The sequence below is a fragment of the Aquarana catesbeiana genome, linkage group LG07 (genome assembly GCF_042186555.1).
Source record: "Aquarana catesbeiana isolate 2022-GZ linkage group LG07, ASM4218655v1, whole genome shotgun sequence".
In the NCBI taxonomy this organism is placed as follows: domain Eukaryota; kingdom Metazoa; phylum Chordata; class Amphibia; order Anura; family Ranidae; genus Aquarana; species Aquarana catesbeiana.
Window position 1 is genome coordinate 210,678,389 of NC_133330.1, and position 7,723 is coordinate 210,686,111.

At 42.0% G+C, this 7,723-nt stretch overlaps 1 protein-coding gene across 1 annotated transcript in view; it reads left to right on the forward strand.

The window, feature by feature from the left end:
* Positions 1-5,794, forward strand: part of RNPC3 (RNA binding region (RNP1, RRM) containing 3) — a 59,820-nt gene extending 54,026 nt beyond the window's left edge. Inside the window, exon 15 of the mRNA XM_073593011.1 lies at positions 188-5,794. The gene's annotated coding sequence lies outside the window, so the exon portion shown is untranslated. The remainder of the gene's footprint in view (positions 1-187) is intronic.
* Positions 5,795-7,723: the final 1,929 nt, after the last annotated feature.

Here is a 7,723-nt window from a genome sequence, read left to right on the forward strand (position 1 = left end):
TTCATATCTGAGGTTTACAATCACTTTACGCAAATGTAACTAGCTGTGACAAGAGCAAAGAAAAAAATACTAGTTAAAAATCTCCCTGGAAGAGAAACTGATGCAGGTCTTGGCAGTCTGTATTATATCTTCTGTCCAGCATAAAAACATAGCGGTGAAAACAGTCTTGCTGTTCTTCTCCTTAAAGATGACCATGAAACTGCTGTTTGGGCATTCAGAGTGTATCCTTTCCTGTTGTATCCTTTTTAATATATGTAATTCCCAGCTAGAATAAAGAAGTAAGCTTCCTTATGATTTTAATTACTTCTAATCTTTGATCACATTTCTGTTACATTTTAATGCTTCATAGTGATGTTTCTATACTTGAGTCTTATTCACGAAATGTTTCCCCTTATAATTTAAACACTAAACCCTATATAAAACTGCAGGCATTACTGAAAGGCCTCTTCTTGCACATTTATAGCATTATGTTCTGCTAGAAGTATAGTGCCGCACTGAGGAGGCTTTCCAAACAGGATCCTGGCAAGACATTGGACATTCCACACTTCAAATCATCAGCGGGTATTGTAAAATGCTTTGCGTCGCTGTTAACTGCAGTCCTCTTGAATTGTGCAGTTCAGCTGCCACCATTCCAGATTTTATCTGTAGCCCAGCTTAAAGTATTATTCTATTATATTCAGGTATAAAATGACTCTCAATATCCGGGCGGACAGGCTTGTGGTAGTGGCTGCTTCTTACTTGGGGCAACATCTAGTAAGGAATGAGCATTGCGAGAGCTGATAAAATTTCTATGATGTTATACTTCCACTTTACACAAAAAGACTAGGCATAAAGGTTTTTTTTAACCACTTCAGCCCCGGAAGATTTGGCTGCTGAATGACCAAGCCATTTTTTGCGATTCGGCACTGCGTCGCTTTAACTGACAAGTGCACGGTCGTGCGACATTGCACCCAAACAAAATTGATGTCCTTTTTTCCCCACAAATAGAGCTTACTTTTGGTGGTATCTCTGCGTTTTTTATTTTTTGCGCTATAAACAAAAAGAAGCGACAATTAAAAAAAAAAAAAAAAACACAATATTTTGTACACTATTTTTTGTTCTCTGTACTCTATTTTTGTACTATTTTGTATTCTTCTACATATTTTTGGTAATAAAAATCACAATAAGTGTATATTGATTGGTTTGCGCAAAAGTTATAACATCTACAAAATAGGGGACAAATTTATAGCATTTTTTTAATTATTATTTTTACTAGTAATGGCGGCGATCTGCGATTTTTATCGTGACTGCAACATAGCGGAAACATTGGACACTTTTGACACATTTTTGGGACCATTGACATTTATACAGCGATCAGTGCTATAAAAATGCACTGAATACTGTAAAAATGTCACTGGCAGGGAGGGGATTAAACACTAGGGGGCGATCAGTGGGTTAACTGTGTACCCTCTCTGTGTTCTAACTGAAGGGGGGATGGGACTGTCTAGGGGAGATGACAGATCGCTGTTCATACCTTGTATGAACAGACGATCTGTCTCTTCTCCCCTAAGAGAACCGGGATCTGTGTGTTTACACACACAGATCCCGGTTCTCAGTGTGTCACCAGCCCCTAGTGGCCATAAGGCGAAGCGACGTAGTTTCGCCCAGCCGTGCCATTCTGCCTCAGTAAAACTGCGGCGACTGATCAGCAAGTGTTTAAACTCTGCCCCCACCCACCTCAGCAAATTTCGGGGTACAATGCTTGTATAGCTTAGAGGGTAATTAAAAGAGAAAGCCTTATTCCATGGTCATGTAACCTCATTTTGTCATATTCTCATCGACCCTGGAATGTGGGGGGCCCTGGTGTCATCACATACAGTTCGGGACCAGAACTCTGCTGACCCTGTTTTGTATGTGACAATATTGGCAAAAAGGGTGGCAACACAACTGGAGAAGAGGATTGACTTTTGGGACTCTACTTTGGATTATCTTTATTGGAACTGGCAGGAAGAAGCCTGTGAAACCATAGAATTAAGGTCACCATTCCTTTTTATTAGGGCCCCCGGACTAAACAAGCACTTTTGGGCCAGCCTGGAGTTGGGCTTTAAAGGATACATATGATTTTTTTTCCTGTAATCTGTATCCCGTCCATATTCCCTCTTCTGATCAAATTTGGAAAGTTAATATCCAGTAAGGTGATGTTTTTAAAGCTTAGGAGTAAAGCAGTTTTATTGCTTCTTAAAATGGTACACCAGGTGCAGCTATACAGGGTTGGGATACCTCTGTGCCTATCTCTGCATATGAACCCCGGACATCCTTTTTCTAGGGCCGACTTAGTATATATAGCGTATTTATCGGCGTATAACACACACAGGTGTATAACACGCACATTCATTTTAAGAGGGAAGTTTCAGGAAAAAAACCCTACATTTTAAATAAGAAACTTTGAAGCAAAATAAGAGTCAGTGCCCATCTGCAGCCTGACCATTGCCATCAATGCAGCCTGATCAATGCCCATCTGCAGCCTCACCATTGCCATCAATGCAGCAGCCTCACCATTGCCATCAGTGCAGCCTGATCAAACAGAACAGTGGTCCAATGGCGGCCCAGGAGACGGGGCTTCCTATTACAGAGGCCGCCAAATAAACAGGAGATTCTCACTGAATGTAATCTGACAGCGCTCATCCTGCCCCGCTCCCTGTCCCCTCTGAGGCAGCTAAAATTGAAGTATTGGCGTATAACACGCACACGCTATTTGCATCCGATTTTGCTGGTGAAAAAGTGAGTGTTATACGCCAATAAATACAGTACTTGTTATTTCAGAATGCGCATGCAGAGAGTAGCCTTGAAAAACATAAGCACGATTCTGGTCTGAGCAGCAAATGCTGTTTTGTAAGTTGGTAACAACTTCTGTTTTCAAATGTGAGCAGTTGTGGGGTGCAGGGGTGGTGAAACAAAAAAAAAAGTGCGCTTATTCTATAAAGTGAAATCCTTTTGGCACTAAATGTTTGTTATAGTCTCAACTCCTAAACTACAGCACTTGCTATAAATCCAGTTAGCTGGTTTCAGACTAATTGAATAAATAGGAATGTTGTAATAAAAAATGAATGTAAGAAAGTCTCGGGTGAGATACGATTGTGGCGTTTCGACTAAGCACATGTATCATACATTCCCAGACACACTTTGTTTCACTACAGTAGCATTTGATCCATTTAGAATACATAGATTTTTGGATAGGCGGGGTACAGTAAATTTCCTTCAGCTTTACATTGCTTAAAGTGGTAATAGAGCCCACTTTGTTATTTTTACCTACAGGTAAGCCTATAATAAGGCTTACCTGCAGGTAAAATGAATATGTCCTAAACGTGCCCCGTTTAGATGTTCCCCCTGCATTCAGCCACTGACGTCACAGACGCATGCGATCTGAAGATCCAGCATACCATGCCGGACCTTTAGGGCGCCTTGCCGGGACCGAGGGCTCCCGTAGGCATGCACCGGAGTTGCATCAACGTGACTTTGGCCACTCAAAGCGCTGGAGCCCGCAAACAAGGAACAAAGGCCAGGGGGAGATTTCGGCCCTCTCAGCATTGACTGGGTGCTGCTGTAAGGGCTTCGTTCTAAGGTAAGTAATGTGCTGGTATGCAATGTACACTCACACATTATGCCACTGTCTTGCAGGTGTTTTTTTTTTTTTTTTTACATCATGCAGACCTGTTTGATGCTTTGCAGCAAATACAGTTAAACTGCACGTCAGAGGTGTAACTATAGGGGTCGCAAATGCGACCCAGCCCCATGCTTCAGGGGGCCCATGTGGTTCCTGTCATATTTGGTTCTACACCTGGATAGAAGGGGTGGCATATAGAGGAACCAATGCCCTCTATTATCCTCCTGCAGCCGCTGCAAGCCAGTTTCTCCTTCTGCTCTCCAGTCCGCCTGCATTCAGCAGCTGCAGGAGCAGAATAGAGGGCATAGGTTCCTCTATATGCCGCCCCTCCTTTCCAGGTTACTTGTTTCTGCTGCCCCCAGGCCCCCCACCCCTCATGCTTTCAGGATGAAGATATGTAATCTACCGGCTTCTTCCTTTTCTGAATGGACACAGTGAGCGATCGTTACCAATTGTTCCTGTCTCCATTCATAAGCGAAGCATAGTAAATTGTGTTTGTTATGCTTCGGTTTGTGATTGAATAGGAAGCTCTATGCAGAGCTCTTCCTGTCCATTCATTCTGTGCTGCTGAAGCTGCAGCGATGGAGATTGAGGGCTGTGTCCGCCAATCTTTTTTCTCTGTCTCAAAGGTGAAACATTAGATGTCTGTTTAAACCCCTGATATTTCACCAGAGCACCCCGAGGCATCTAAATGAAATTGAAAAAAATAAAATGGTGAAAAATAATAAAAATTAATTACTGACCCCATCCACTGCTCTACTGACTAAGACCATTCACGGTCCTACAGAGACCAGTGGCAGAACTACCAGGGTTGCAATGGTCACATGTGGTGCTCTGCCACTGTGTGGAGGGGGGCAGGGGCTTGATGGCGTTACTCCATTGGAGTAAAGGGCCCCGTGCTCGAAGGTAAGTGCCCGGCCTGGGGTCAGGGGGATCCATCATGGTTTCTTGCACTGGGGCCCTGAAGGTTCTAGTTACACTGCACGTGTTTTTTTTGGCAGATAATCAAGACAAAAGCATTGCCAAGAATTAAAAATGATTTTAACTTCTTTACTGCCTAGAATGTACAGGGACTGGGCATTAGAGCTATTGTAATAGGTGTTGGTGACTATTACATTTAATTATTGGTAAAGGTGGCTGTAAAACGGCAGTACATATCTTGGCAAAATGAAAGTCCTAACATTAGGCTAACCTGATTTGAATAGAACAAAATTAAGTTTAGATGTGGAGCTCTCTTCATATTCTCTTCATTCACAGAGCCACTCATGTCTAGCAGATGAACGTTTTATTTGGTACGTTGTATTTACAGGAGAATAGAAATGCTTTTGACCGGGTCTATGCCATACAAAGTAATATAGGAGAATGCTGCCGCCTTTAATCCTCTAGTAAGGCTCTGTTCACACTGCTGCGACTTGGGATCTGACTTGTGAGACCCCAAGTCGTGTGACATGTGAAATCCCATGTTATTTAATGTTATTTAATGAGAGCTGTCTTAGCACTACTGAAGTCACTCAGACTTTAGAAAAGATTCCTGTACTACTTCAAGGCGACTTCTATCCGACTTGTGCCCATAGACTTTAATGAAAGTCACCTCCAAGTCGGATCCTCATCTATAATGTTATGATGTGGATCCGATGTTACAGGAATATTACCCAGGCATTCCTTGAAAGTCGCATCAACTCATACTCAAGTCGCTAGGAAGTCGCCTGGCAAAGTCACTATCCGAAGCCAAAAGCCTGTCGATGGGCCCTTATTTAATCGTCCAGCTGCCACCTCCAGGATTCATCAGGAGGTGGTGCAAAAAAAATCCAAAATTACGAACTGAAGAGACTTTATTTGCTACGCTTCGTGAGGAGAAATTTTTAACATTAATTTACTATTCATTGCCGCTAAAAGATCAATCATTCTACATCGGTTGCATTATTCGTACAATAGAATAGCATTGATTTTACAGGCCAAAAATTACTGAGGCCTTCAGATTAAACTGTCATTTGTATTTCAGGTGATAACATGGAAGGCAGAGCCGCTTCAGTACTGGCAGACCCAGAACACAACTAATTGTGAGAAGCAACTTGTTGGTAGTTCACAATGTGCTTGTGGAATGTACATATTGTAATGATTTTTAAGTGAATAAATTTTTATTTTTCAAAATGGCTACAGTATTTTTTGTAATATAAAACAGCGTCCATTACTCAGCAAGCTAACACTCTGGAAAAATATTTCAGTCCAAAACAGGTTTTTGATTACACAATTTCTTGGTTTCTCTCTCCTAAAATAGTTCAAATATTTGGTCTACATTATTTCTGTACATACTATCTCTATGTATGTGTGTCTGCAGTCCCAGTAGTAGAAAATGCACACAAAACTATAAGGCCCCTTTCAAGCAAATGGTCAGATCAGGTAAGCCTGTACATTTTTCGGGTGGACCTAATCGGACCCTCCATTCATTCCTAAGGACCAGTGGGTATAAACTGACTTGTGTCCATTTACACCCACCTACCTTCAATGCGATCCAGTCCACTAAAGTAAAATGGAAGAACATCTATCCCCCTCCGTCTAGGCAGATTGGATCTGATGGCACTCTGCTGTCCGTTTTCACCCACCTGTCTGTGTCTGCTCTGCATAAATTGACCTGTCATCTGCCCACTCTAAATAAGCAAGGAATCTGATCTGAGTAATCAGAGTCCGCTCCATGTGAAAGGGCCCTAAGCCACCAACTATTCCAGGTTGCTGCTGGAAAAATTTATCTAAAAGCTAATAATGCCCATAAAGGGACACTATATTGGTTTGGTGTTGGTTTAGAGGAACTCCAGCTGTAAATAACCTGAAGTGTCAAGAGAAGAGCACCAGCTGCTGGGAATGTGAGGGGTAAGTGAAGTAAAATGGCTTTTCCTGAACTAACAGTACAGGACACATGCTTCTTTAAATCCTTACAACTGGGTTTTATGCAGCTACCTTCAGGCGATTTGAGATGGACAAAAAAGAGGCTGCAAGGACATATACTCACTCTATTAGGTACAACTTGCAAGCACTGGGTTGGACCCCCTTTTGCCTTCAGAACTGATTTAATTCTTTGTTGCACAGATTCAACAAGACTTAAAAACTAAAATTTGTTCCGTGCAGTGGTTTTTGTAGTTCCTAAAAGAGCTGCTGCCTCCACTGAGACAACTACCAGGGTAGAGTCTTATGCCGCGTACACACGGTCGGACTTTTCAGCTACAAAAGTTCGACAGACTTTCGGTGGACTTTCGACTGACTTTTTAACGACCGGACTTGCCTACACACGATCGCACCAAAGTCCGATGGATTCGTATGTGATGACGTACGACCGGACTAAAATAAGGAAGTTGATAGCCAGTAGCCAATAGCTGCCCTAGCGTTGGTTTTTGTCCTTCGGACTAGCATACAGACGAGCGGATTTTTCGACCGGACTCGAGTCCGTCGGAAAGATTTGAAGCATGTTCCAAATCTAAAGTCCGTCAGATTTTAGACCGAAAAAGTCCGCTGCAGGTCCGTTGAAGCCCACACACGGTCGAATTGTCCGCCGGATTTGGTCCGTCGGACTAGTCCGGTCGAAAAGTCCGACCGTGTGTACGTGGCATTAGATTGGAAATGGGAAAGAATGGGCATGTTATAAACAAAAATGTGTAGGTATATTGTGAAATCACATAAATGCTAAAAATAATAATATATTAATATATATATATATATATATTTTTTTAACCAGTTTAATCTCCAGTGATTAACCAATCCTTTTCCACAGATGCATGTTAACCCTTCATGGTCATGAAACAATTTAATCCAGATATCAAACATTGTCTGCAAAGTTAATGATCATAAAATTGAAAGAACATCTTGCATAAAAAATGAACATCAAAGAGGTACAGCCAAAGCTCGTTTACTCCTGTGAATCACAGGTGTGCAGTTCCACAGGCATAAATAAGAGAAAACCTGCTACTAGGAGTTCTATGACCTAATGTAATTGAAATCATAATAACTTCCATTTAAAACCTAAAATTGGTGGGAAGGAATGGTTCAGGCAGGTGAACCAAAGGCAGGGGGTGAAATCCATACAGATGG